The sequence below is a fragment of the Aethalodelphis obliquidens genome, unplaced genomic scaffold (genome assembly GCF_003676395.1).
Source record: "Aethalodelphis obliquidens isolate GAN/ISIS:26980383/991018 unplaced genomic scaffold, ASM367639v1 scaffold18, whole genome shotgun sequence".
Taxonomy (NCBI): domain Eukaryota; kingdom Metazoa; phylum Chordata; class Mammalia; order Artiodactyla; family Delphinidae; genus Aethalodelphis; species Aethalodelphis obliquidens.
This window is the reverse complement of record NW_020837962.1, coordinates 23,888,242-23,913,148: the sequence shown is the minus strand read 5'-3', so window position 1 is coordinate 23,913,148 and position 24,907 is coordinate 23,888,242. Positions and strand designations below refer to the sequence as shown.

Here is a 24,907-nt window from a genome sequence, read left to right as displayed (position 1 = left end):
AATCAATGTGTCAATCAGCCTTCCAGATGTCCTTGTATTCAAATCGCTGTGAGATTCCACACACATTGAATGGGCTGATCTGTGAAACCAATAGAATATTGCACAAATAATGGCGTGTGATTTTAACAGCTAGGTCATACAAGACACCATAACTTCTGAGCTGCTTTTTTGGATCATTCACTCTTGGGAGGCCAGTGGCCATGTTGTGAGGACACTCAAGCTGTTCTATGGAGAGATGCAAGTGGTGCAGAAATGAGGTGTCTTGATACCTGTCTTGCCAGTTAGCCATCTCCGAAGCAGGTTCTCCAGCCCTAGTCAAGCCTTCAGCTGCCTGCACCCATCTTGACTTCAACCTAATTAGAGACCTCAAACCATACCCACCCCTTTAAGCTGCACCCAGATTTCTGACCCACAGCAACTGCATGGGATAATAAATGTTTATTGTTTTTTAATTACCTACACTATAGGGTCATTTGTTATGTCCCAAGCAATAACTAATACAGGTTTTAGTGGCAGAGGCGAGGTCAGACAAAAGATCCTTTAAAGATTTTAAGACTGTATCTTCTCACAGATTCTCTGGATGCAATATTCTCATGGGTTCAAATCTGAGATGACTTTGTGGGCTTCATGTGACTCCAGCAGGCGAGCCTGGGCTTGTAAACATGAGGGTGACAGGGATCCGAGAGAGAGAGAAAACACACAAGCACTTTTCAAAGCCTCTGTGTGTGTCAGGTTTGCTACTGCCCCACTGGCCAAAGAGCATCACATGTCTAAGCACAGAGTCTCAGGAGGGTAATACTTAAGGGCCTGGATATAGGCAACTGTGATGAATTGGGGCTATCGATATGGTTAATGTACCGCAACAATCTACTGAGGTCGCTTTAAATATGTCAAGTTATAGGAAGATTTTCAAGATGACAAACTCCTTATTCACACGTCCCTGTTTTCCACAGCTGTTTAATCTAATCCAATTTTCCTTAAGTTTTAATGAGTCCGTAAGTGTCCACAGGATTTTAATGTTAAATCCACTCCAATCTGTTTGGCCAGTTTTCACACCAAAATTCCTCGGAATTACCTTCTTTCATTGGTTGCCAGAGGCTTTCGCTAAGCTATGGTATGCTGTCTAGTAATAAAAGCCTAACTGCTTACAAATACTCTTTTTAAAATGCCTTTAAATTGTTTTCTTAGGACTGCAGCTCACTTCTCCCAGTACACACAGGCCTTAGCTCTTTTTCTTCCAAAAGCAGAAGGGAGATTCAAAAGAGAAAATGCAGTGCATGGGATGTGGACGTGCAGAAACCCCATGATTATCTCTTCCCCCAGCTGGAAAGAAATAGTATTCCTCTTCCCTTAATGGTAGCTAGCTCTTTGCCCTTTGAAGTCCGACTGCCATTGCTGATTTTGTCCTGGGTGATTCTTCTGCAACATTTATACCTGTCAGGTTAGCATGCTTATATTGCATATGCTTTCTTTTCCTTTTTTTTTTTAATGTTAAGCATGATTTTAACCTTTTTCCAGTTGCATTTCAAAAAAGCCTGGAATAGAACATTTAAAAAGCAAATTTCAGCAAAATCTGATGGTGTTTTAACTTAACTCCAAAATGAGTTGTTACAAGGCGGTTTCATGACACTGATACGTATTGCGAGAGGAATCCCTGACTGCACAAAGCTCCTGAAGAAAATGATGCGTGAGTTCTGGGCCTTGAAAGTCTGCATTGGACACTCGTGGGAAAATGTGCCCTACTTAGTGCGGACAGCTCTCTCTCTCTTTTTTTTTTTTTGGCGGTACGTGGGCCTCTCACTGTTGTGGCCTCTCCCGTTGCGGAGCACAGGCTCCGGACGCGCAGGCTCAGCGGCCATGGCTCACGGGCCCAGCTGCTCTGCGGCACGTGGGATTCTCCCAGACCGGGGCATGAACCTGTGTCCCCTGCATCGGCAGGCGGACTCTCAACCACTGCGCCACCAGGGAAGCCCAGCTCTCTTTTTTGAAGGCTTTCTGAGCTTAAAAGACATGGAATTTGTTCTCTTAATATTTTTTTATATGGCATGTGAGAAACCATTAGTACTTAAAACACTGACATTGGTGGATTTGACGTGTTCGTTTCAAGAATTTTCAAGCAACCGGCAATTTCAGGGCTGTTAGTAACTTGTAATTTTGTTGAGGCAGGACATTTAATCTGCATATGCTGCGAGGCTGGCTTTTGGGTAAGAGTCACTCAACCCGGGGTGGGGGGTCACCTCATCATCCTCATCTCGTTCCATCCTCACCCACCTGGGAACTCTTTCGAAGCCATGGTGGTAGCTAGGTTGTTGCCACAGCCTAGCCATCCCCACTCCCCAGCTGTCTCCTATCCCCCTCCTAATAATCTGTGATGTTCTTTCTGGTTTCCACTTCTACTTCCCCGTCGCAGCTCAAGGACGGCCTTGATTGGATTAGATTCAACCACAGTGATTGGTGTTGGGGCCACCAAGTGACTTAAAACAATGCAATCAAGGCAACCTTAGAGGATCTGTGTATCATTTAGCTACTGCTATGAAATGAACTGCCCCCAAACTCAGTTGCTTTAAACGATGAGCGTTTGTTATAACTCTGCAAGTCAGCCGTGTGGTTCTTCTGCCCTCGGCCGGGCTTACCTATGTGTCTGTGGTCAGCTGTGGATCAGGAAGTGGTTCTGCTACTCCTGGCCGGACTCTCATATGTGTGGGAGTTGGTTGGTTGTAGCTTGGTTGAGGTTGGTCTCCACGGAGACGGCTTATCTCTGCTCCACATGGTCTCTCATTGCTAGTCAGGGTAACCACAGCTTGTTCTTATGGTGGAGACAGGATTCCAAGTGAGAGTGAAAATGTTTGATTCTCATGACGCTCATGCTCCGAACTAGCCCCTTGTTACTTCTACCGTATTGTCTAAAGCAAACTAGCCCCTTGTTACTTCTACCGTATTTGTCTAAAGCAAATCATGAGGGCGGCCCAAATTCTAGGAGTGGAGAAACAGACTCCACTTCATCGTGGGAGGAGCTACAAGCTCCCATTGCAAAGGGCATGGTTTCAGGGAGACACGGAGAATCGGGCCCTTTTTACAATCAGTCTACTGGAGTCAGAGTGAAATGTCAAGATCAGGATTGACTGTCTCTCTCTCTCTGTGTCACTTCTGGTTGTCAACAAGGAAGTAGATGGAAGCCCTCAGAGCTGCTTGAAGGCTTCTTGCTGTCGAGAGAGAAGCCAGCCTGAGGACAAGGACAGAACCACTAGAATTGCAGAAGGAGAGTGCCATAGCCCTCATGATGGTGTGGACACATCTGAATGAAGCCAACTCTCCCCTGGACTTTACAGATACTTACGCCAGTGAATTCTATCATTCCAGCCTGTGGGATTGGAGTTTTCTCTTTGGAACAAAAAGACACCTAAATGATACTGCAATTCAACCAAATAATAGCTTTTCTTCTCCCTTAAAATTTCCCTTCTCCCAAGAAATTCAACTGCTGGTGCATGTATGGAAATGAAGAGAATGCAAAGAAAGATATGTGGGAGACTGTTCTTAGTTGGAATGTCAAAGTCTCCTATAAATTAAAGAGTGAAATATCTTACTCGACAGAAGTTCACATCTGTGACTTTAATCCTATATTTATGGAATATTCAAGAGTCTGCACGGGTCACTTAAAATTTTCAGTTACAATTTACTGTCTCATAGGGAAAAAATTGCATGTTTCAGTAGACAGTTACTCAAGCTGGTTTTTTCTTCTTTTTTAATTATGTCCTTTGAAAGGCACTCCCAGTTTCTTTTCTCTCTATTCCCACCCGTCAAGATTTTGTTGACCTTTGCATTCTATGGCTTATAATAAAAACACTATTGATATGTTGACTATTCTTTTCTTAAACTATACACAATTCTTCATGATTCCAACAAAAATGTCTAGGGGGCATTGGTCTCACACCTTCCTCACCTAGTTTGAGAATTATAGCTTTAATAGTATTTGAACATTTGTGGATTCACAAAGGACCTTGGGACATATGTTTCCCAAGTGTCAAGTGTCTACTCTATTTACCATCCATTTAAACAACACATGGATATACAAAGCTTAGTGTAGTCATCATTGCCTAAATAATGTATTAATAGTTTCAAGTACCAGTGGAAAGAACCCTGGGAGGAAGCCTAGGCATAAAGTTTCTAAACCCAGTTGTGCTGCTGTAGGGCTGTGAAGACTTAGGCGAGTCATATCAGGACTCCCTGGGACAGTTCCCTTATTGATTAAATCATATCAGGACTCCCTGGGACAGTTCCCTTATTGATTAAATCATATCAGGACTCCCTGGGACAGTTCCCTTGTTTATGGAATCATCCCTCACCTTCGTTTACTTGCAGACTTCAGCAGTTCAAGTGAAGAACAGGAAGAAGCACTTTTGATTGACTTGAACTCAAGAGGCAAGACATTTAGAATATAGCACTCACATCAGCGGTAGCAGTGATACAGCTGGGAAGACACAGGGTGTCATTTTCACTCCACTGTGATGGGGAGTCAACCATGGAATGGAAACACTCTAAAAGAGCCTGGGAAATCATATATAATCTCAGATCTGCCTGAATTCTCAGGAAGAAAAATTGTTTGGTAGAAAAACCATTCCAAATTTTGCATCAGGTTTGTATTAGGCCTCATCTAGAGAAAGTTGTTAGTGTTCCAAAGGAACTCGGAGAACTTCCACATTAGCTTAATAATTTACAAGTTTCCACTTAAGCAGGGCAGCCATGTACAGCTGTGCAGTTTGTATACTGCACAACATCAGAGAGCAATGTTTACATAGTCCATGATGTGAGTGGCTCCCTCAAGCACACTATACACACCTATATATGGCATCCCTGCACTCAAGTCCCTTGTGTCATTTGTTGGTTGGGTTGGCACAGTCCTGTCCAATGTCAGAAGCTATGTATCTACTTGCCTTGGCTGTTCAGTCTTCCAGCATAAGCTTTTCCCTATTAAGGAAAAAAAATGGGCCTGGGATATCATTACCCCTTAGTTGCCCCAAGCCTGAGGACCCAAGCCCTGAGATCTGTTGTCCTCAAGCCTCTCCCAGGGGACATGACCAGAGAGGTCTGGAAAAGGCGAGGGGCAGCTTTCATCTCACATCCACTAGTCAGCTTTCTTTCATGGCTATTATCCACTAAATGCATGCAATTCCTCTCCTTCCTGAGAGAGGTGCTTCTTCACCCCAGTAAACTGTTTGCTTAAATATTCATCAAACCCTTTCCTACTATCAATAAATCAGCTCCACTAATTCCTGTCACTGCTAATGGATCTCTTTGCCCCACTCTCTTTTCATTCCTTCCACTCTTCCACTTACCTTGTCCTCCCAGATAATAACTATAAGGGTAAAGGCTGTGATTGACTACGTGCCCAGTGCTGTGCTTTCCCTGTCTCTCTTTTTTTTTTTTTTTTTGCAGTACGCGGGCCTCTCACTGACGTGGTCTCTCCCGTTGCGGAGCACAGGCTCCGGACGCGCAGGCTCAGCGGCCATGGCTCACGGGCCCAGCCGCTCCGCGGCATGTGGGATCTTCCCGGACCGGGGCATGAACCCATGTCCCCTGCATCGGCAGGCGGACTCTCAACCACTGCGCCACCAGGGAAGACCCCCTGTCTCCTTTTAAAGATGAACTTGAAGACACTAAGTCGGTTAGGTCAGAACTGGCACAGGATCCAGGGTATGTCCTCCCCAGACCTGTGCTCTGTGTCACTGGTTATTTCATGACGGTCTTGGCCAGGGGCAGAGAGGAGAAGCAGTTCTGGACCAATACACGTGGGCACCGGGGTGCACTCACAGTGTCTTTCCTTCAATGCAGTATTCTTTAAATATGGGGTCAACGCTGATTTAAAAGAGAGTCTGCTGGGGGTTGGAGTGGGAGGCTGCTGATGACGATTCTCAGCCTCCCCTCAGTTGTCTCAAGTTCTTCACTGTAACCACTCCCACTCCCGCCTCCTAACTCAACAAAGCCCCACAGCTAACAGGTCCTATTGCCTTAGAGGGCAGGTCAGTGGCGATGGCTGGGTTACTCTGAGTGCCCACACTGGCTCTGAACTTGGCCATGTGATCTGCTTTCGCTGGTAGGACAGTAGCAAATGGGACACAGCAGGGACTTGAACAGCGCATGGACGTTTCCACTCCTCTCTGAAACACCCACTGCTGCTGAGAGAACAAGCCCAGCTACCCTGCAGAGGTATCGAAGACACACATGGAGCAATGGCAAGTCATCCCAGCCAAAGCCATTCTTTAGCAGCTAACCCCCAGCTGACCAGTTAGTGGAAAGTGGATACACAAACAAGCCTTGTTGAGATTTTAGCCCAGCCCAACCCACGTCAACAGAACCACCCAGAAACCCATGAAAATGAACAAATAGCTATTTTAATCCATAGGTTTTTCAGGTTGGTTATGAAGCAACAGAAAACTGATACAATGTCCATGGGTTGTTACTGGACTTTAGGCATTTAAGTATCTTCCCCAAGTGTCCCTTGGATGTATGGATGTTTTCAAAGAACAAACTGTATATAATCTTCAGCATTCACCTGAGCCCACCCCATGCAGACCTTGCCTTTAATGAGGCTGCTTCTTGCTGAGGCCAGGATAGTATTTGCTTCTCAGGCCCTGACTTCAGCTGATGCTTGCTGTCTACCTGGCATACGGTAAGGTTGTGCCTTGGAGCAATCGGTCAGCACCTTCGCTGAGGCACTCAATTTTGCTCACAGCCTTGCTTCCACGAATAAATCTACTCACCCATGGACAAAGCCTCCATCCGGGTGAAGGCCCTGTGAGATTAGCACCTGAGGCTTAAAGTTACCTGCCTGGATCATAGCACTGAGGCCCCAACTGCAGAATGATACAACCAAGCCTCAGGGTCAACACAGGCATCTGTCATTTACTGTGTCCACCAGCCCCCATCCTAAGCTTCTCCATTTGCTACTGTGACCCACCAACTACATCCCTTGATGTTCCTCCAGGTTCCTGGACCAATTCTCCACTTGCTGTAAGTTTTCAGGGGGGTACCACTAAGGATTATCCCTCCTCCCCACCCAAGTTTTGAACTAGCTGAGAAGTAAGATTTTGAAAATGGCAGATGGGCTTCCCTGGTGGCGCAGTGGTTGAGAGTCCGCCTGCCGATGCAGGGGACACGGGTTCGTGCCCCGGTCCGGGAAGATCCCACATGCCGCGGAGCGGCTGGGTCCGTGAGCCATGGCCGCTGGGCCTGCATGTCCAGAGCCTGTGCTCCGCAACGGGAGATGCCACAACAGTGAGAGGCCCGTGTACCGCAAAAAAAAAAAAAAAAGGCAGATGGAGGTGGATTTTTAAAATAAAGCTGGTATTGGAGAATGTGGCTTATATCTGTGGGAAAGTGGGTTTCTGTAAACTGAGCCTCAACCTTCGACAGGCTTAATCACCTAGATGTGATTGGATGTGCTGGGTAGGTGCCCTGCTCAAGGGACTGAACAAATGCTTGCTTCTTGCAGGCAGCGTTTCCTGTGTCTGGAAAGCATTTCCTCCATATCGTTATATGGATGGCTTTCTTTTTTTAAATTAATTTTCATTTATTTATTTATTTGATATGGGCTGAGCAGCTGCCCTTACCCCAAAAGCCAGGCACTAGAGACATAGAGGTAGAGAAGACCCAGACTGCCCTCCAGGGCAGTCCTCAAGGAGGGACATGAAGGGTGGAGAAGCATCTTTAGCAGAACACATCCTCAAAGGCAAGGGCAGTGACCTCCATCCATGCTGCGTCCATTCCTCCACATACCACCTTATCCCCAGACCCCACTCAGAGCTGGCACATGACAGGTGCCAGTAATTGTGTGTTGACTCTTGAGTGGAGGAAACAGAGTGTTCTGAGCTGAGCAGATAGCAAAGGCTCATATCAGCGGAGAAAGCTAAGTACCTACGTGAAAGGGAACTCTTGATCAATGTCTAAGTAACATCTGGTTCTCAACTGGTCTTGCTCTGCCATCATAAAGAGTCATTACTGAAGCCAATGTAAAATACGAAGGACCCCGGGACAAACACACCGCTGTTTTTTCAAAGCAAGCCCATTAAAACAACCCGAAAAAATAATGGCATCTGCCTCAGGTTTCTGCTTGGAGATGGTTTCATGCAACCTCAGCATTTTATCCCAGGCAGCTCTGCGGAGAAGAGGCACTGGGGAAACAATTTGTATCTCTTTTAACTAAAACGAGAAGCCTTGAAGTCTATGGGTTGTCCATTTCCGTAAGACTCCAATCCAATCGCGGGGAAGGGTGTCAGATCTGAAGATTCTGCATGCTGTTAACTGCATGTGGTTTGTTCCTCCTGGTATTTATATCTAAGGCAATGCAAAGCCTCCGATTTTATAGCCAAGTTAGGATGCTGAGAATATTCCTGAGTAGAATGTGCCTGAAATTAATTAAGATACGGAGAAAAATTGGGCATAGCACCAGGAATAGAGGAGATATTGAGTTATGATTTGTTGAATGAGTGAATGAGAATAATTTATAAGATCACTCTATACTTTCCGTGGTTTCATATATTTCAAATGTAGTCTCATCCAGTCGGGCTGTACCAAGATGATTTCACAGAGGGACAAAGGGAGTTTAAAAAAAACAACGTGAGAGCAGTCACGCAGTCCAACAGGGGTGCAACAGTTACTGATTTACTGAGTCCTTACACACGATGCTTTTTTGCCACTTTGGTGGCTACAGAACCTTTCTGGACCTTTCTGGCCCCCAAAGTATCGCCGTCAGAGAAGTCCAGGATGGGGCACAGCCAGAGCAAAGATAGAAGTAGCTGAATCAGTGGGTAGGGTCACCTGGGGAAAGTGTGAATATCGAAATAGTCAGTGATCTCTGAACATCGCCAGCATTTCAACACTACTCTCTCATTTAACCCTCAGCAGCTCACCTGACGGTTCTTGTGTTTCATCTTACTTCCCATCCAGGAAGCAGTATAATGTATTGGGGAAAACACAATTGAAGTCAAAGTTCTGTTTCCCAGACTCCGTTAAGCCTCGAGTCCCTCATTTATAAATTAGGGACTATGACACCTCTCTTGTAGAATGAGTATATTGATCACATATTCTAATTTCTGTGAAGTAAAACGTATCCACGGGCTGCCACATAAGAAGGCAAACAAACATTAGTAGCCTGTGCTTATGTTTAAGCCAGTGTGTACGATCCTTGAAGGCAGAAACCAGCCTGATGGATTTTGACCAACTAAACACACTCAGTGCAACCAGCTCCCAGAGTGAGAACCCGAACGTCCTCAGTATCCCAGAAGGCTTCCTCATGCTCCCTTTCCACGAGCTCTTCTAATATTTCACAATAAGCTACAAGTCTGAAATTTAAAGTAATTTCCCTCAGATTCTTAATGTATTGAGTGGTGACCATGTAAGACACAGACCATAGGCTGGACCTGGTTTAAGGCACCCACACTGCCCACCGTCCCTCCACTCAGGGTGGGTGTCTGTTAGCCCCTGTGCCTAAGAAACCACCCCAAAATGCAGTGGCTTAATACAGCAAACATGTGTTGTTCCTCCTAAGTCTGGCTAGGCTCACAGAAGCACCTGTAGGCATCTGGAAGGTCATCTGGGGGCTAACTAGTCAGGGCAACCTCGGCTGGGACGTCTGATCTCCGATCCATGCAGTTTCTCATCCTCCAGCATCCCAGCCCAAGCTTGCTCACCTGGTTGCCAGGCAATGTGTGGAGGGAGAAAGTGGAAACCTGGACTTGGAGGCAGGAGGGTCAGAGTCAGAGAAGGAGGTGTGATGATAGAACAGAGGTTGGACTCATATGGCCAGGAGCCAAGGAATGTGGGGCAGCCTCTAGAAGCTGCAAAAGGCAAGGAGTGGGTTCTTCCCTCAAGCCTCCAGGAGGGACACAGCCTTTGACGTTAAAACCATCAGACGTTGGGCTCCCCTGGTGGCGCAGTGGTTGAGAGTCCGCCTGCCAATGCAGGGGACATGGGTTCGTGCCCCGGTCTGGGAATATCCCACATGCCGCGGAGCAGCTGGGCCCGTGAGCCATGGCTGCTGAGCCTGCACGTCCGGAGCCTGTGCTCCGCAACGGGAGAGGCCACAACAGTGAGAGGCCCGCATACAGCAAAAAAAAAAAAAAAAAAAAAAAAAACCATCAGACGCATTTCAGACTTGGGACCTCCAGCACTGTGACATACATTGGTGTTGCTTTGCTGCTAAGCTGGTGGTAGTTTGTTACAGCAGCAATAGTCAACTGATACAGTGTGTTCTTGCCGTGTTGCAGACTCTGCCTTTCATAAGTTTTGGAATGACTGCGGACATTCTTATATGGCCGAGAACATACCACCCAAGGGCCAAGCAACCAGGCCCTGATTTGGACGTTGCACCTCACAGACAGTCCCTCTCTGGCGCCCCCTCCAACCATGACCCTCCCCGTGGAGTCAGGGGTCTTCCAGGCCCACGCTCCTCCCATTGGGTCTGCACAACAGCATCACCTACTTGTTTGTTAGGTACCAATTCCTGAGTCCCACCCAAGACCTACTGAATCAGGACCACTGTGTGTGGGGTGGTGCGGTTCAGGAGTGTGTATTTTAATCTGACAGTTCTTGGGATCCCCCTCCAAGGATTTTGAAGAAGACAAGATTCAGAACCATTGCTACCCAGGGTCTGTGGGGGTCTTTCCCCATGGTTTGTCCTTCTAAGGGTGAGTCATGCTAGAATGTATGCAGCCTGGGGCCCAGGAGATGGCTGTTTGGAAGAGGGTTGGGAGAGGATCAAGCTTAGTCATATGGACTGATGTGTCTGCATCATCACATAGGAGGTCCTGGCTGTGCTGGGAGGAGCCAGGGGAGGGAAGAGAATAGAAGATGGACTGGGGTTTTCATTTAATCTCTTGTTCCCAGGAACATCTGATCTTAACAAGGGACTGACATAGGGGAAAAGGAAAGTGCTTTGGAAAGTGCTGAATGCTGTCCACTTGGAGAAATTATGATCGTCACCTTATTTAGGAATCAAAATTACTTTTTATGGCATGACTGAAATAATAAAAAGTTTTCATAGTAATAATAGTAATTGTAATAGTTACCATCCTAGGTCTGGTCTCCTGGAAGCAGAGCCTGAGATAAGGATTCATGTGCCCATGATTTATTGAGGAAGCACTCCCCGGGGGAACCTGGGAGCAGAGGAAGCTGGACAGAAAAGGGGAAGAAGCAAGGCAGTGATTACAGGCAAAGCCCCCGCCTCAGCTTGATCCTGAGGGCAGCTCTGGAGTGTGAATTACACTCATTGTCAAAGGAGCTGGGCTTTGTGACTGCTGCCCCATCAGTAACTATCTGCTTGGGGTGACACCTGGCACCCAGGCTGCCTGCCTGAGCAGGTAGAGTGGCTCCGGGAGCTTAGGGGCACACCTCTCAAGAAGGTTTCATGTGCCAGCTGTTAGGAGGAAAGCACACAGAGCTGGAGGGTGGGTGCCCAGAACCAGCGCCCTGGGTCCCAGAGGACCTGGCTGGGGCACTGACATGTCCATTCTGGCAACCCTCAGCTCTTGCTCTGTGCCAGGAACTATTCTCAGGGCTTCTCTTGTATTCATCCATCAAACCCTTACCAGGTAACAACAGTTGCCGTCCTCACTTTATGAATGTGGTATCTGGGGCACAGGAAGACTAAGTAATTAGACCAAGGATCCACCAGAGGTAGGAGGTGGCTGAACTGGGATTCAAAGCCAGGCAAAGCAGTCCCCAACCATCGTGTTAATGGCCCCCACGTGCCTCCACTGTCTCAGGGGCCCCATCTGCCCTCCCTGCCTTGGACTTCTTGCAGGGACAATACTTCTTCGAGGGACAGCAGGAAGGTGGTTCTCTGAGTCTCCTTTATCCAGGAAATTGGAATGAGGTTTGTGAAGAAAAGGGAATTTTTTATCAACCGAGAGAGAAAATCTCAATCTATATGCTTAATTAGGTCAGGTATCCGTTTTCCTCTGAGTCTTTTCTAGTTCTTTGAAGTCAGAGGAAGCCCTGGGCATTGGAGAGGGGAAAAAAGTGGAGAGAGAATTGGGAGGAAACCTCCTATGTACACACACACACACACACACACACACAATCAATCGTCAATCCTCTTTAAGGATTGAATGCAGATAAAGTCAACTATCAACCTCATCAACATGGAAAAAAAAATGCTTAAAATAAAAACTAGGACAGTCCCCCGAAGGAGGGAAATCTCACAGTCTATCTGAAGAATGTCCTACCTTGAGAGACTTATTCCCCCACTGTCTTACCAAAATACTGAACTTGCGTGCAGTCAATCCAAAGCCTCCTTGACGAGTTAGATATTTTAGGTAAAGCAGAAGCCTCAAAATATAGATGTGAAAATATCAGGGATATATGAACCTGCTCACGGTGGAGCAGGCTGCTGTGGGAGAGCCAGTGGGGATGGGGGGTGGGGGAGGGCTGGTCAGGAGGTCTGGCTGTCCTTGTAGGATCCACTGTGATGCCCACTCCCTTGATGGTTCCAGGCCAGCATCATCCAGTGCAGTGTCCTGTCGTCATGGAAACGTTCTGTACCTGTGCTGTCTATTCAGTGACCACTAGCCACAAGTGACTGTTAAATACCTGAAATATGTATAGTGTGACTAAGGCAGTCAATTTTTACTTTTGTTTAATTTCAATTACTTAAGTTTAAATTTACATTGGTGCATGTGGCTAGAGGCTACCATATTGGATAGCTCAGCTCTGGGTCTTAACCTATTATAGACTTGGTCTTTCAAAAAGCACCTAAAAAATGAGATATTTATGTCCTACCCCTTTTTGTGCAGGTGAAGAAACCAAGTCTGTCAGTTAAATCTTGCTGCATAACAAACCGCCCCAAGACAGTGGCTTGAAATAACCATCATGATACTGTGGGTCACACATTCGGGATGGGCATAGTTTTCATTGTCTGCTTGGGCTAAATTTATGCATTTGTGGGCAGCTCCCACTCAGCTGGGAACTGGCTGGTCTAGGAAGAGCTCTGCTGCGATGGCTTATCTGGGCTCCATTCGGCCTTTTATCCTCTCAAAGGCTAGCCTGACCTTTTGCATGTAATGGCAGCGCAGGGTTCCAAGAAAGGGGGCCATAGTGTGCAAGGGCTCTGAGGCTTAGTCTCAGACCTGGCACTGCCATCCTGCTGCATTCTATCGGCCAAAGCAAATCACAAGACCAGCCCAGATTAAGGGGCCAGGAAATAGACTCCTTTTCTTGATGGAAGATGCAGGAGAGTCACATGCAAAGAGCATGGATACAGGAAGCACAAACATTTGTGGCTATTTTTATGATTAACCACACTGAGGCCCCAAGGGTGCAATGCCTGGCCTGATGTCACAAAGGAAACTTTTAGTAGAGCTGGGTCTGGGACCTGGGACTCTTGACTCTCAGACCAGGGCTGGCCCTCGGTTCATTTCTTGGATTCTCTGTATATCCCTTGCCTTTGTGCACCTCAGTTTCTGTATCTACAGAAAGATGGAGAGACACAATTATTTCTCTGACTTCTCCAGTTCTCAATTAGTGTAAGCGTTGGACTTGGTGGTTGCCCTTGGGTGAAGTGTGGGGGAGGGGCAGAAACATAGGTGTGGGCAGATCTGGGGGAGCCCAGGCGGAATCCCTGAAAGATGCCTCTTTTGCAAAGGGCTGTTTGGAAGCCAGAAAGTAAGGCACACTCGACCAACATAAGGTATTTACCGTCGAGCTCAACCCTTTGGAAAGAAGTTCATAAAAGACTGAGTTTGGAAAGGATAGAGTTTTTCCTTCCAGCTTTTTCTAATTTACAGTCCACATACTTCCTTTTCCTTTCATAAATATGATGTACGTGAGGGGAGTGATCTAAATATCTTCCTAGTTCCCGAAGCTTGACAGTATTTTCACATGGATCTCCCGTTCGATAAATCAAGCCTTGCGGATCTGCGAACTGCAATGCCAATAAAATTCCTCTGTGGAGAAGGGCTGCTGCTTCTGTGTTTCCAGTTTTGTGTCTGTGAGTCTCCAAGATGGCATTCCCGCTGACGGAAATGCCTTGGAGCAGATACCTCGCAACTGTCGGTCCAGATTTGTGCGTTGAGCCAAATCACTAGCTCACAGGTCTTTACTTGTGACAATAAACAGAAATTAGTAGAAAGAAAAGTCTTCTGGGGGAAGGGAACTTGGAGAAGATGGTGATGATCATGAAGAAGGTGAGGAAGATGAGGATGATAAAGATGATGAGCTGGAGAGAGAAGAGGGAGGGCGAAGGGAGGAGGTGGGATGGGAGGAGGGAGGGCAGGGATGGGGATGAGAGGAGGGGGAGAAGGAAGGGAGAAGGGGGTGGGGAAAGAGGATCACAGGGGCTGAGCCAGTTCTGAAGCCCGTTTCTCAGGATGCAGGCAACTTCCCTTCCCTCTCTCTGGGTTGTGGACTCTCAGGGGAATCCAGTGGGAGTCCCCAGGTTAGTGACAGTGTGATAACCCCGAGTGTGGAGCCCCGAGTCTGCTCTGTCCTCAGGGTCTGTGTGACATCCAAGGAGTTGCTTTGTCTCTTTGTGTATTTGTCCTTTCAGCAACATAAACGGGCTCTATGAGGTGGTTTTTATTTTAAACTCTTATTGGCTAGGAAACTTCTCTTCATGTGAACTTTTATGAAGAAATTATATATACATCCCACAGATGAACAGGGCTGCTCTGTGCTCCATGTAAGACGTTTGGGTTAGACCGTCTCTGTGGAAACAGCCCCTGAGATGAGGGTACATGAGCTGTTGGTCTCTTAAGGAAGTGCTTCCAGGAGGAAGTTAGGAAAGCAGGAAGGGGCTGGGAAGAAGTAGAGAAAAGGTGCAGTTTCCAGCAAATTCCCAGCCTTAGCCTGGTCCTGTGGGGTGTTCTGGAGCATTAATGATGCCTCAGAGTTTATCTCCATTGAAGTAAGGGAGCTGGGTTTTCATGCTCTTGGGTAGAGGTCGGCCAGGAGGATGCAACTCAGTAATTTCCTGGCAGTCCAGTGGTTAGGACTCAGCACTTCCATTGCCGGGGCCTGGGTTTGATCCCTGGTCAGGGAACTGACCCTGCAAGCTGTGCGTTGTGGCCAAAAAAACGGAGGACATAACTCTCACAACTGCCAGCTCCAGTAGCCCAAGGGCAACCCTCTGAGAAGGATCACAGGGGCCGCTCCTTAGCAACAAAGCACTGCTCACCTGGGGGATGGGCACAAGGAACTCACCCAAGGAATCCTAGGGAATTGGGGCAGGGCGCCAACAATGGCTGTCATACTGTCTCTCCCCAGAAGCTAGGTAGGCTCTGTAGGCAGGCTTGGTGAACAGAAAATGAGCCCATCTGAGACCAGTAAGTCTGTAGGCAACCCACCGGCTGACCACATGATAGAGTCACATAATGGAGCCCAGCCCAGATCAGCAGAACCATGGGAGTTGTTAGCTAGTGGTTAGTTCTTGTTTTAAGCCATTTAGTGTTGGCATGCTTTGTATGCAGCATTAACTACCTGATACACAGGGAAGGAAATTATCAGAACGCTGAGTCTCATTTTCATCCCAACAAAGACTTATCTGTAGCTAGAATTTGAATATGGGTTCAGTATTGGAGTCAGAATTGGACTCTATCCAAGTTTTGCTTTACTTTCCCCTGCAGTGACGTTGAACTTCATCAGACACTGGATAGTTCTTCCCGGAAGGAGGCAATAAGGATAATGCCTCTCCAGTTATTACTGAATTAATATTAGACAATTGACCCTTTCTTTCAAATTATCGCTGGCATTTCAAGATACTCCTGGGTTTTAATCTACTGCCTTATCATCCTCGAGGTCACTGCTACAATGGAATTTGTTCTTGAAAGATAACTTAGCTTTTTTAAAAAGAAGGAAGCAAATATTATAAAGAGGGAAAGAATAAAATAAGATTACATGGCTAAGCAAAATAATGAGGGAGGATCAAAGAAGAAAGGAGAAATTAATTGAACTGTGCTTTGAATGATTGTTTTGGTGAACAGCCTTTTATACAGTTAAGGTTACAGTGGGGAGGTTAGGTCAATATCTCCTTTACATATATATTGTATATATATTTTATATATATATATATATATATATATATATATATATATATATATATGTATATATGTATCTCAGACATTCCCATGACTTTACTTAAAGTTATTTTAAAGCTTCAGAGGGGTCCAAATACAAAAGCTTAGTTCCACACGACCTTTCTGGAGATTTTGGAGATTGCATGTATCCTATTCTGGCTCCAGTGAGGTACCTATCACTCTGCTTGACATCATTCCTCCCCAGAATCATATTTGCATAAAAAATTAATATGAAAAGTGTGGCGAGCCATGAGGCAGATGGAAACCTTTGACTAATTAGTTGAGCACGGTGACAACTTTGGAGACATGCTTCAGAACAGATTTTGCCCTAACAGTGCTCTGCAAATAACACAGTGTCACTTTCCTGAGAGTTGGGAGGAGAGGGGTACCAGGCCCAGAGAGTCGGTATCTCAGCTTTGGAGGGGGAGTCACCGAGAGGCTGTGCAAGGCCCCAGGGGCCTCACAGGTGACAGTCCTGTTTGCTGAGCTCCCAGAATGCCTTTTGAGGCTTGTCCTCTCTTTTCTGCTCCTTGACCTTGAGGACTGGAGACCTTCCTCCTGATTAGCCCCAGATCTTGCCCTTGACTCCTTGCAAATACCCTGCACATCTGGTACTTATGCACCTGGGCCACTGGTATCTTGGTACACAAAACAGTCACCTGAAGGTCTTGTTAAACCCAGAAACCTGGATCACACTCTGAGATTTGGATCCAGAACATCTGGGATAGGGCCCAATACCTTGCTGTTCTAACCAGTTACCAGGTGATGTTGATGTCACTGGTGTAGGAACCACACCTGGGGTACCTCTGCTTTAAGGAATTGATGCATTGATCTCAGCACAGGGTTTCAAACTGGCCTTCTGCAGACCAATTCCAGCCCACAGATCCATTTTTTCCCTCGTAATATTTTAAGGAGAAATTACCCACAGATATCTAGATGTTTCACCTTCTTTTGTAAAATAGAACATCTCTTATTGCAATGGCAACGATTGCTTTGATGTTACTACCAACATCTTCATTTAGAATGGACACACATGCCTCAATTTGCCACAGTCCCCATCATCCCCTCTTGTACTACACTGGGCCACTTCCATCATTTCCTTTGTGTGTCTGGTCTCTGCTGACCCCTAAGTTTGTGTCCCTTAATTAAATTTGCATAATACAAATGAATTAATGTTAACCTTCACAGGTCACACAGTTGCATTTTTACAAGAGCTTTCTGGCGATAATGCCTTAACTCAGAGCTGTGATACTGATGGTGGAAATCTCAGGCTGCAGCAGTCAGCTTCTGTAGAGAACTGTGGGGCTTTTTCAAGGACCTCGCAGGACAGATACCTGCCATGTCTCCATGAGGAGGTTAAGCTGGTTTCCCAAAAGGTGACATGTAATAATGTGGAGATAGATGAGAAGACTACGTATGCCCCCTTGGGAATGAAGAGCCTTTATAAAACCAGGTGTTTTCACTACTATGAAGCTGGTGTAATGGAGACCTAAGTCAAATTCAGAGATGCAAAACATTTATGAGGGCACTGCTTATGAAAAACTCCATTTTCTCTTTCCATTTCTCCTTTTTTGATTCCCTGAAAGACGCCACATATAGTTGACAGCAGTTCCTGGAGCAGTGCCTGGGTTCGAATTCTGGCCTGGCAACTTACTTTCTACATCACCTTGGTTACATTACTGAGTGTTGGAGTGCTTTGGCTTCCCCGTGCATAAATCACACCAACCTCACAGGTTTATGTGTGATGGTTAAACAAGATACGGCGTGTAAAGGTCTTAGCCCGATGCCAAGTGAAGTCTTGATAAATGCCATTACCATCTGCCTCCTGTTGTAGAAAACACATTAGCAGAGGAATCAAGCCAATCTAAGCTCAAATTCCCATCCCACTGGGTACTGGTCATGTGACCTTGAGAAATGCTACCCTTTCTTTTATTCATTCCTTCAGCAGATATTTATTGAGCCTTTATTTCCTCACTGATAAAATGGAAATAGTAGTATATACTTCACAGAGTCATCGTAAAGATTAAATGAGATAATCCATGTAAAATGTTTCTCATAGTACCTGACATGTGTGAAGTATTTAATAATATTAGGTTGGTCCACATGAAATTGCTGTTTTTTCAAGTCAAATATGGCAGAAAACTGACAGTTTTCTACAGTTCAAATTGTACAAGTAGTATTATTGCTTTTAATATGGTTATTGTTGCTATTTTATCCCTACCAACACTAAAGGGGGTATATCAGTTAGCTATTGCTGTGGGAAAAAAACACCTCAAAATTTGGAGGGATAAAACAATGAACCTATCATTTTTCATGAGTCTATTGAGCAGCTGGGTCGTTCTGCTTTTCTAGACCAGACCTGATTGATCTTGACTGGATTTGCTCGTGAGTCTGTAATCATTTGATAAAAGAGATAGGGGCAGGCTGGTCTTGGACAGCCTCACTCACTTGTGTGGGGCAAGGGGGCCATGTATCTCGTCTTCCAGCAGGCTAGCCTGGTCTTATTCATGAGGTGATGGCAAAGTTCCAATAAGAGTGCAAGATCTCTTGGGCCCAGGCTTGGTACTGTCATAACATCGCTTCTGCTGCATCCTTTTGTCCAAAACAAGTCACATGGCTAAGCCCAGAATCAAGAGTTGAGGAAATAGACTCCATCCTCTGATGGGAGGGGCTGAAAAGTCACATTGCCAAGGTCGAAGATACAGGGAACGGAGGCGAATTCAGGCCTTTTATTTTTTCCTTCAATCAATCTTGATGAGGTATAAATAATATTTGTGTTCCTTTATCTCATCATTTATGTTATTTCTTTAACTTAAAGAATGATTTTTGAAACCAGTGAAAAGTTCTCCAGCCTCTAATGATTAGGTATCATTATCTTCCCCTCTTTTGGCTCTCCTGGAGTTTTAGGAAGCTTCTGGCTGGGACATGCATGAGTGGTCTCCTTTAGCACCTTGAAGACTCCACCTTTCTACTTTAAACTACAAGAAGCAGAATCACCTCTGCAGGAAAACAAAGTAACTACATAACAACTTAGTTGGTCTAACTCAGACCTCTTGCTAATGAAATACGATTGCTCTTGATATTCTTTTTATCCATCACAAGCAAGGACTTTAAAGAAGACAAAGCTAACTGCCCTGTAGTCATATCATAAGGAGGGGGAAAAATCTGGCCTCTCCAATTTTTAAGACCTTAGCTACAAAGGACTTTACAAAGAGTTTGTAACGGCTTTATGGATGAAATAATAAGAGCTAAAATTTCCGTGTCATTATATACACGCATAAAACTGTTTTCTCCTCTCAACATTCTGATGAAGGTACTAGTACTATTCCCATGTTACAGGCTTGAGAAAATGGAGGCACAGAGAAGTTAGAAGCTTGCCCAAAGTCACACAGCTACAAAGTTGGAGAGTCAAGATTTGAACTGAGGGATACTAGGTTGGGAGCTATACACCTAACCATTATCAAATTTGCAGTAACGTAAACGACTGTCCTCTCTTTATTCAAATGATATTAAGTCCTTTCCAATTCTACTGAAGACCCAGTAGATCCAGCACCAGCGAATTGACAGCGGAAGATTGCTGCTCTGTATAAAAACAAAAACATATTCTAACTTTTAGGAGTTGCCCAACAATTAAATATGGTTCCCAGATACAATTGAGCATCACTGACACAAGAACTCAGGTCTCAGAGACTGGGTTCAAATCCTGGCTCTTCAATTTCTTACTGTGTGAAAGTGTCTAAGGCACCTAAAGTTATCTTTAGCCTCAGTTTCATCATCTTAAAAAACAAAGAAAACAAAATAACAAAAAAAGGAAACAACAATAGCTCCATAAATTATCGTGAGGATAAGGTAACATATGTAAAGCCCATGATTCATTATAGATCACCAAGGATTCATTTCCTTTTTTCCACCATCATAGGACTCGCCCAATAGAGTTTGCAAGAGATCTTACAGGAATAGGAGGGGTGGGACTAGGGATTCTTGTATCAGGAAAGGAATTCGCTTAGCTACTTGGTACTGAAAGCATCACCTGGGACCCTGTTAGACATGCAAATTCATGGACTCTACCCTTGACCTACTGAATCCAGTCATCTTGGGGTGGAGCCCAGCAGTCTGCTCTCCTGGTGATTCTCATGTTCCATAAACTTTGTGATGCACTGGCCTAGGTGACCTTCCAGCTGGGGACACTTCCAGCTCTAATTCTGTAATTCCGGTTTATCCCTCCCTCACCACCACCCATCTAGTAATTGCTACTATTTGTTGAATACTCCTGTGCTCAAACACGTGAGTAAACATTTTCCACGCATTCAATGAATCCTTGCACCAGTGGGATTGGTACTATCATTGTCTACACTGTACAGATGAGGAAACTGAGAAGCAAAGGAACTGGTGAACTAGGATCCCATTCTGAGTCTGTTTGGAGCTCTAGCTCCTAAGCACTGCTAAATTAATCACCATTCAGGGTCTCTCATAATTCTAAGGAGGACCCTGTGGGGAGCTATTTATATATGTCTTCAAATCTATTCATCTGATAATGCACTGGGAAAAAGGAATTAATCTAAGGATCACAGACAAGTCATAGAGAGAGCCCATATGGAAGGTCGCTGGCTGATAACCTGAGTCCTCTCGAGACTAGAAAAAGGCTGTGAGGCCCCAGGGCAGTGGAGAAGGGGGCCTGGCGGCTCCTCTCAGGGGAAGGCTCTGCGAGGAGCAACCTGGTGGGTGGAAAAGTTGCCTGAAGTGCCCTGCAACTGAGAAGCGCAGCTGTAGGTAATTATTGGTTCCCAGCTATAAATAAAATAATCCTAAGGAGAACAAGGGAGAAAGAGCAGTTGGGGAGCTTCATGTGCACTTCCTCTATCAGCTGCTCTTGATGATAAAGCAATGAGTTGGATTTAACCACTTCCCGCCACCTACTGCCTTTTTGCTGGTGATGTCTCTGCAGGGAATGGGTCTTAAAACAGAATTTATGGTCCAGCTGAGCCTGCAGAAGAGGTTTCCGTGCCTATCTTCCTGCCCCGTGGTCCTGAGGCAGGAGAAACCAGCAGCACAGATCCAGATTGTTTATCGGATGGATGGGACTGTGTCCCATCACCCTGGGGCCCTTACCTCTCCTTTGTGTCTGCTTCAGCCACACTGATGGAGTGTCTGGCACCAGCCTCATGCACAGGCACTGCTCGGTGCAAGTGGGGCCTCTTGATAGAGACAGTGTTCAGGACTTCAGATGATTTGAGGAAGATGTCTGAAGATGCGCCCAACTCCAACCACCCCCAGCACTAGAATTCCTCAAGAACACCATCCCTCCTTTGGCAAAGTATTCTTAGTCTGAGACTGAATGAGGCCAAGTAGCAGCCAGGTGGGGGAAGGGAGGAGGGCCAAAGTGAGACAGTTTAGCCTGGTGAGCAAAGCACACACATTCCGGAAATGCAGGCAAAGGCCTTAAGATATACACAGAGCAGAAAGCAGCTGAAAGAACAAGGCCTAGTCTCTGACCACAAGTCAACTTTCAGATCAAGGGCAACTTCTGCTGGTGGCCCCTTGGGGACCAAACCCTGGACCTCCGGCACACAGTAATGAAGGTAAGGATGGTCCTGCCTGGCTGACATCTGCTAGGCAATCTCCCACAGCAGAATGCTGCTTCACAGAAAGCTTCACACCGCAACTCTCTGACAAACTGTCGGCCATCCTGGCACCTACTCAGAACACAGTCTGGTTTGCAGCCCCTTTTGAACGTTGCTCATGAGGGGCTTGCCCTAGGTAGAGTCCACCTGTGAGCATTCCGGAGCCTTGCCTTGACGCCCGAGGGTCCAGGGGTCTTCAGGTTCTTGGGTCTGAAGGTGGATCAGTGTTCTGTTCCACATGGAGGAGATGGAGGAGGACAGGTCTGGAAGACCCTGAACTGGAGCCTGAGGCCCCTCCGGCAGTTTCTTCTGATTCATTCAGCCAAGCCTGCCACAAACCCCTGAGAAGGGACTCATATCTGCGGGCCTCTCGTTGTGATGAATTGGAGTTAAATTTCAAATTGTTACATACCTCTTCCCAAAACATTGCTGTCAATCAGTATTTTAGTAATTTCAGTGAAATCTCATAGAATTATACACTCAGGGGGTCCTTGTCATGTCCATGGACCTTCAGCTGACTTAGATTCTCTGGACTCAGCTTCATCGTGGGCGACTTTTGCAGCTCTGATCTGCAACGTGCCGGAATGGGAACTCCAGTCTGAGGGAATCCACAGTGCATTTACACGTATACGTATAGAGGGAGGTTACTTTCTAATTCAAATCACTCTCAGGAGGACTTGGGGCTCCTGGTTAGGATATATCATCTTCCGTGAAATGGAGCACCGCTGTAGGATAATTAACACAAACGGAAATGTCAAATCCTTACACAGAGGTACACAGAGACGGCTCTGGTACTGACAGCACCTTGTTCATCTGCACCATTCTATCCAAGATACAAATCTTCACCACCTTTGATATGGTCCGCATGTATTTCATTCTGTTAAAACTCTTGAAGATTATCTTCTCAGACCCACACAGTGAGTGAGAACTGGGGACCCTCATTTGGGAGGGGATAGCAATTTATGAAAATGAAAATAGATAAGCTTTAAACTAAATAAAAGAGACATGAACTGTTTGCTGAAATGAAATGAGAGAGTTCAAATGGGGGAGTTAACCAGTGCACAATCTCTTCAGGTCTAGATTTTCAGGGAGAGGCCACTTCTCTTGTTTACGAGCAAGTCTCCTCTTGCACAAGGTTAAATTGGAGATGCTAATGTGTGTGGGCGGTGTTTCACCCACAATAAACCCCAAGGTCGTATCTGAATCATGAATGTTTGGTGGCCTGTGGGAGGGTGACTGTCTGTCCCAAATCCTGGATTTCTTTCTCTCAATGCCTGTTCTTCCCATTACCACGGAATCAGATTCACCCCAGTGTTCACATTCCTTCAGTCACTCATTTACGCAGGTGCTATTCTAGAGAGAGGGCAGATCATGCTCTCGCTGGGTTTACATTCTAATGAAGGAGATAACTTAAATATATTCAATAAATACACACCTAAAGCCATGAAAATAAAAAAGGGCACTAAGATAGAGCACCCTGCCCTAGGGTAGGTGGCCTGCCTATTAGCCATGACAGTCAGGGAGGGTTTGGTTCAGACAAAGCAAGAGCAAAGATCCTGGACCAGAAATGAGCTTGCACGTATATTTTTCTTTTTAACAAACTTTTTATAGCTCTTAGCATGTACCAGGAACTGTTCTAAGCACTTTGCAAACAATACACCATTTAATCCTCATGCAAACACTGTGGGGGGTAAATAGTAGCACTGTTCATAAAATACTACATCTTATAAATGAGAAAGCTGAGGCACAGAAAGTTTAAGTAGTTTGCCCAAGGGCACACAGCTGGTGTGGAGTGAGGATTCAAACCCAGATCTGTCCCCGCCGACTGTGCTCATAAACACTTTGCTAGTGGTTCCCAAACTGCTGCACAGTGGAACACTTTGGGGATCTTTAAAAACTCCTGATGCCTGGTTCCCTCTCCCAGCCGTTTGGATGTGACTGGAATGGGCTGAGAGTTGGGCACCGGGATTTTTCAAAAGCTCCCAGATGGTTGGGATGTGCAACAGATTTGGAGCCGAAGGGCACAGTACCGTCCATTTAGCATTTGAGCATTCGAGCACCTGAAAGAAGACCCACGTGTCTAGGCTTGACGAACAAGCGAAGGAGTGGCGTTTCCTCCCCTTCCTACTGTGTTGGCTGATGTTTGCCTGTTTACGCCTTTGCTAAAATCAGAAGCATCCATGTAAAGAAGACACCGTCTACTTTGAATCAAGAGGACGCTGGTTCTATCAGTGATATCATCCACATCAGCAGTGCGTGCTTGGCTCTTCCTCTAAGAGGGGCACACAGCCCCCTTGTTGCCTGACCTGGGGAGAGCACCCCACAAAGGCCATCTGAGGCCAGCTCTGCTGGGCAGCGGCAGGGGTGGGTGGAGCTAGTCCCTGCACCCTGGGACATCAGCTCATCACTTCTGAGTGAGCCCATTTTATATTTTCTGCAGAAGTCAGTGCTCCAAGTGGACCCTGGTTCTCCTCACTTTACCAATGGGCTGTTTTGTGCTCATGCTACAGATTGCTCTTTTATTCACCAGAAAGTTGGGTGAAAACAGCTAGTAGTTGACTTCAGGAAGTGGGGGAAAGTCTATGCTGCATCTGCATTGGGATCACAGTTAGTATGGAAACTTAGGGAGACACCAGGGAATTCATTGTGCCTATAGGCACTGGGAACTGGGTAGGGACAAAAATTATCTCATTGATTCCAATATTTGGCCCAGACACATCCCTCCTATCTGTCTAAGGCGGGAACTAGGGCTATTTTTATGGTGCCAAGGTTCTGCTTGGTAGTATTCAGAGCAGGATGAGTGGTTGCTATGGGCCGTTGAGTCAAGTTTGAGCATGTGTAACAGGGCTTCCTGGGTGTCTCATACCTGAATGATGGAAATGATTGCTCCGGAGTCTGAGGAAATGCCGATTAAATAAGAGCACAAGGGGTTTCCCTGGTGGTGCAGTGGTTGAGAGTCCGCCTGCCGATGCAGGGGACACGAGTTCGTGCCCCGGTCCGGCAAGAGCCCACATGCTGCGGAGCGGCTGGGCCCGTGAGCCATGGCCGCTGAGCCTGCGCGTCCGGAGCCTGTGCTCCGCAACGGGAGAGGCCACAACAGTGAGAGGCCTGAGTACCGCCAAAAAAAAAAAAAAAAAGAGCACAGGGAAGTCAAGAGACCTTCCTGACACCAGCTTCAGTGAGTTGTTGAACTGGAATTGGAAATGAGCGTGTCTTTTCCGG

General features: G+C 46.1%; 1 long non-coding RNA gene across 1 annotated transcript; it reads right to left on the bottom strand.

Moving 5' to 3' along the window:
• Positions 1 to 8,629: 8,629 nt before the first annotated feature.
• Positions 8,630 to 24,706, bottom strand: LOC113626493 (uncharacterized). Its single transcript, XR_003435174.1, has 3 exons — positions 24,552 to 24,706; positions 11,064 to 11,166; positions 8,630 to 8,814 (listed from the first exon to the last, which is right to left on the bottom strand). It is a non-coding gene; the product is annotated as an uncharacterized LOC113626493 (long non-coding RNA).
• Positions 24,707 to 24,907: the final 201 nt, after the last annotated feature.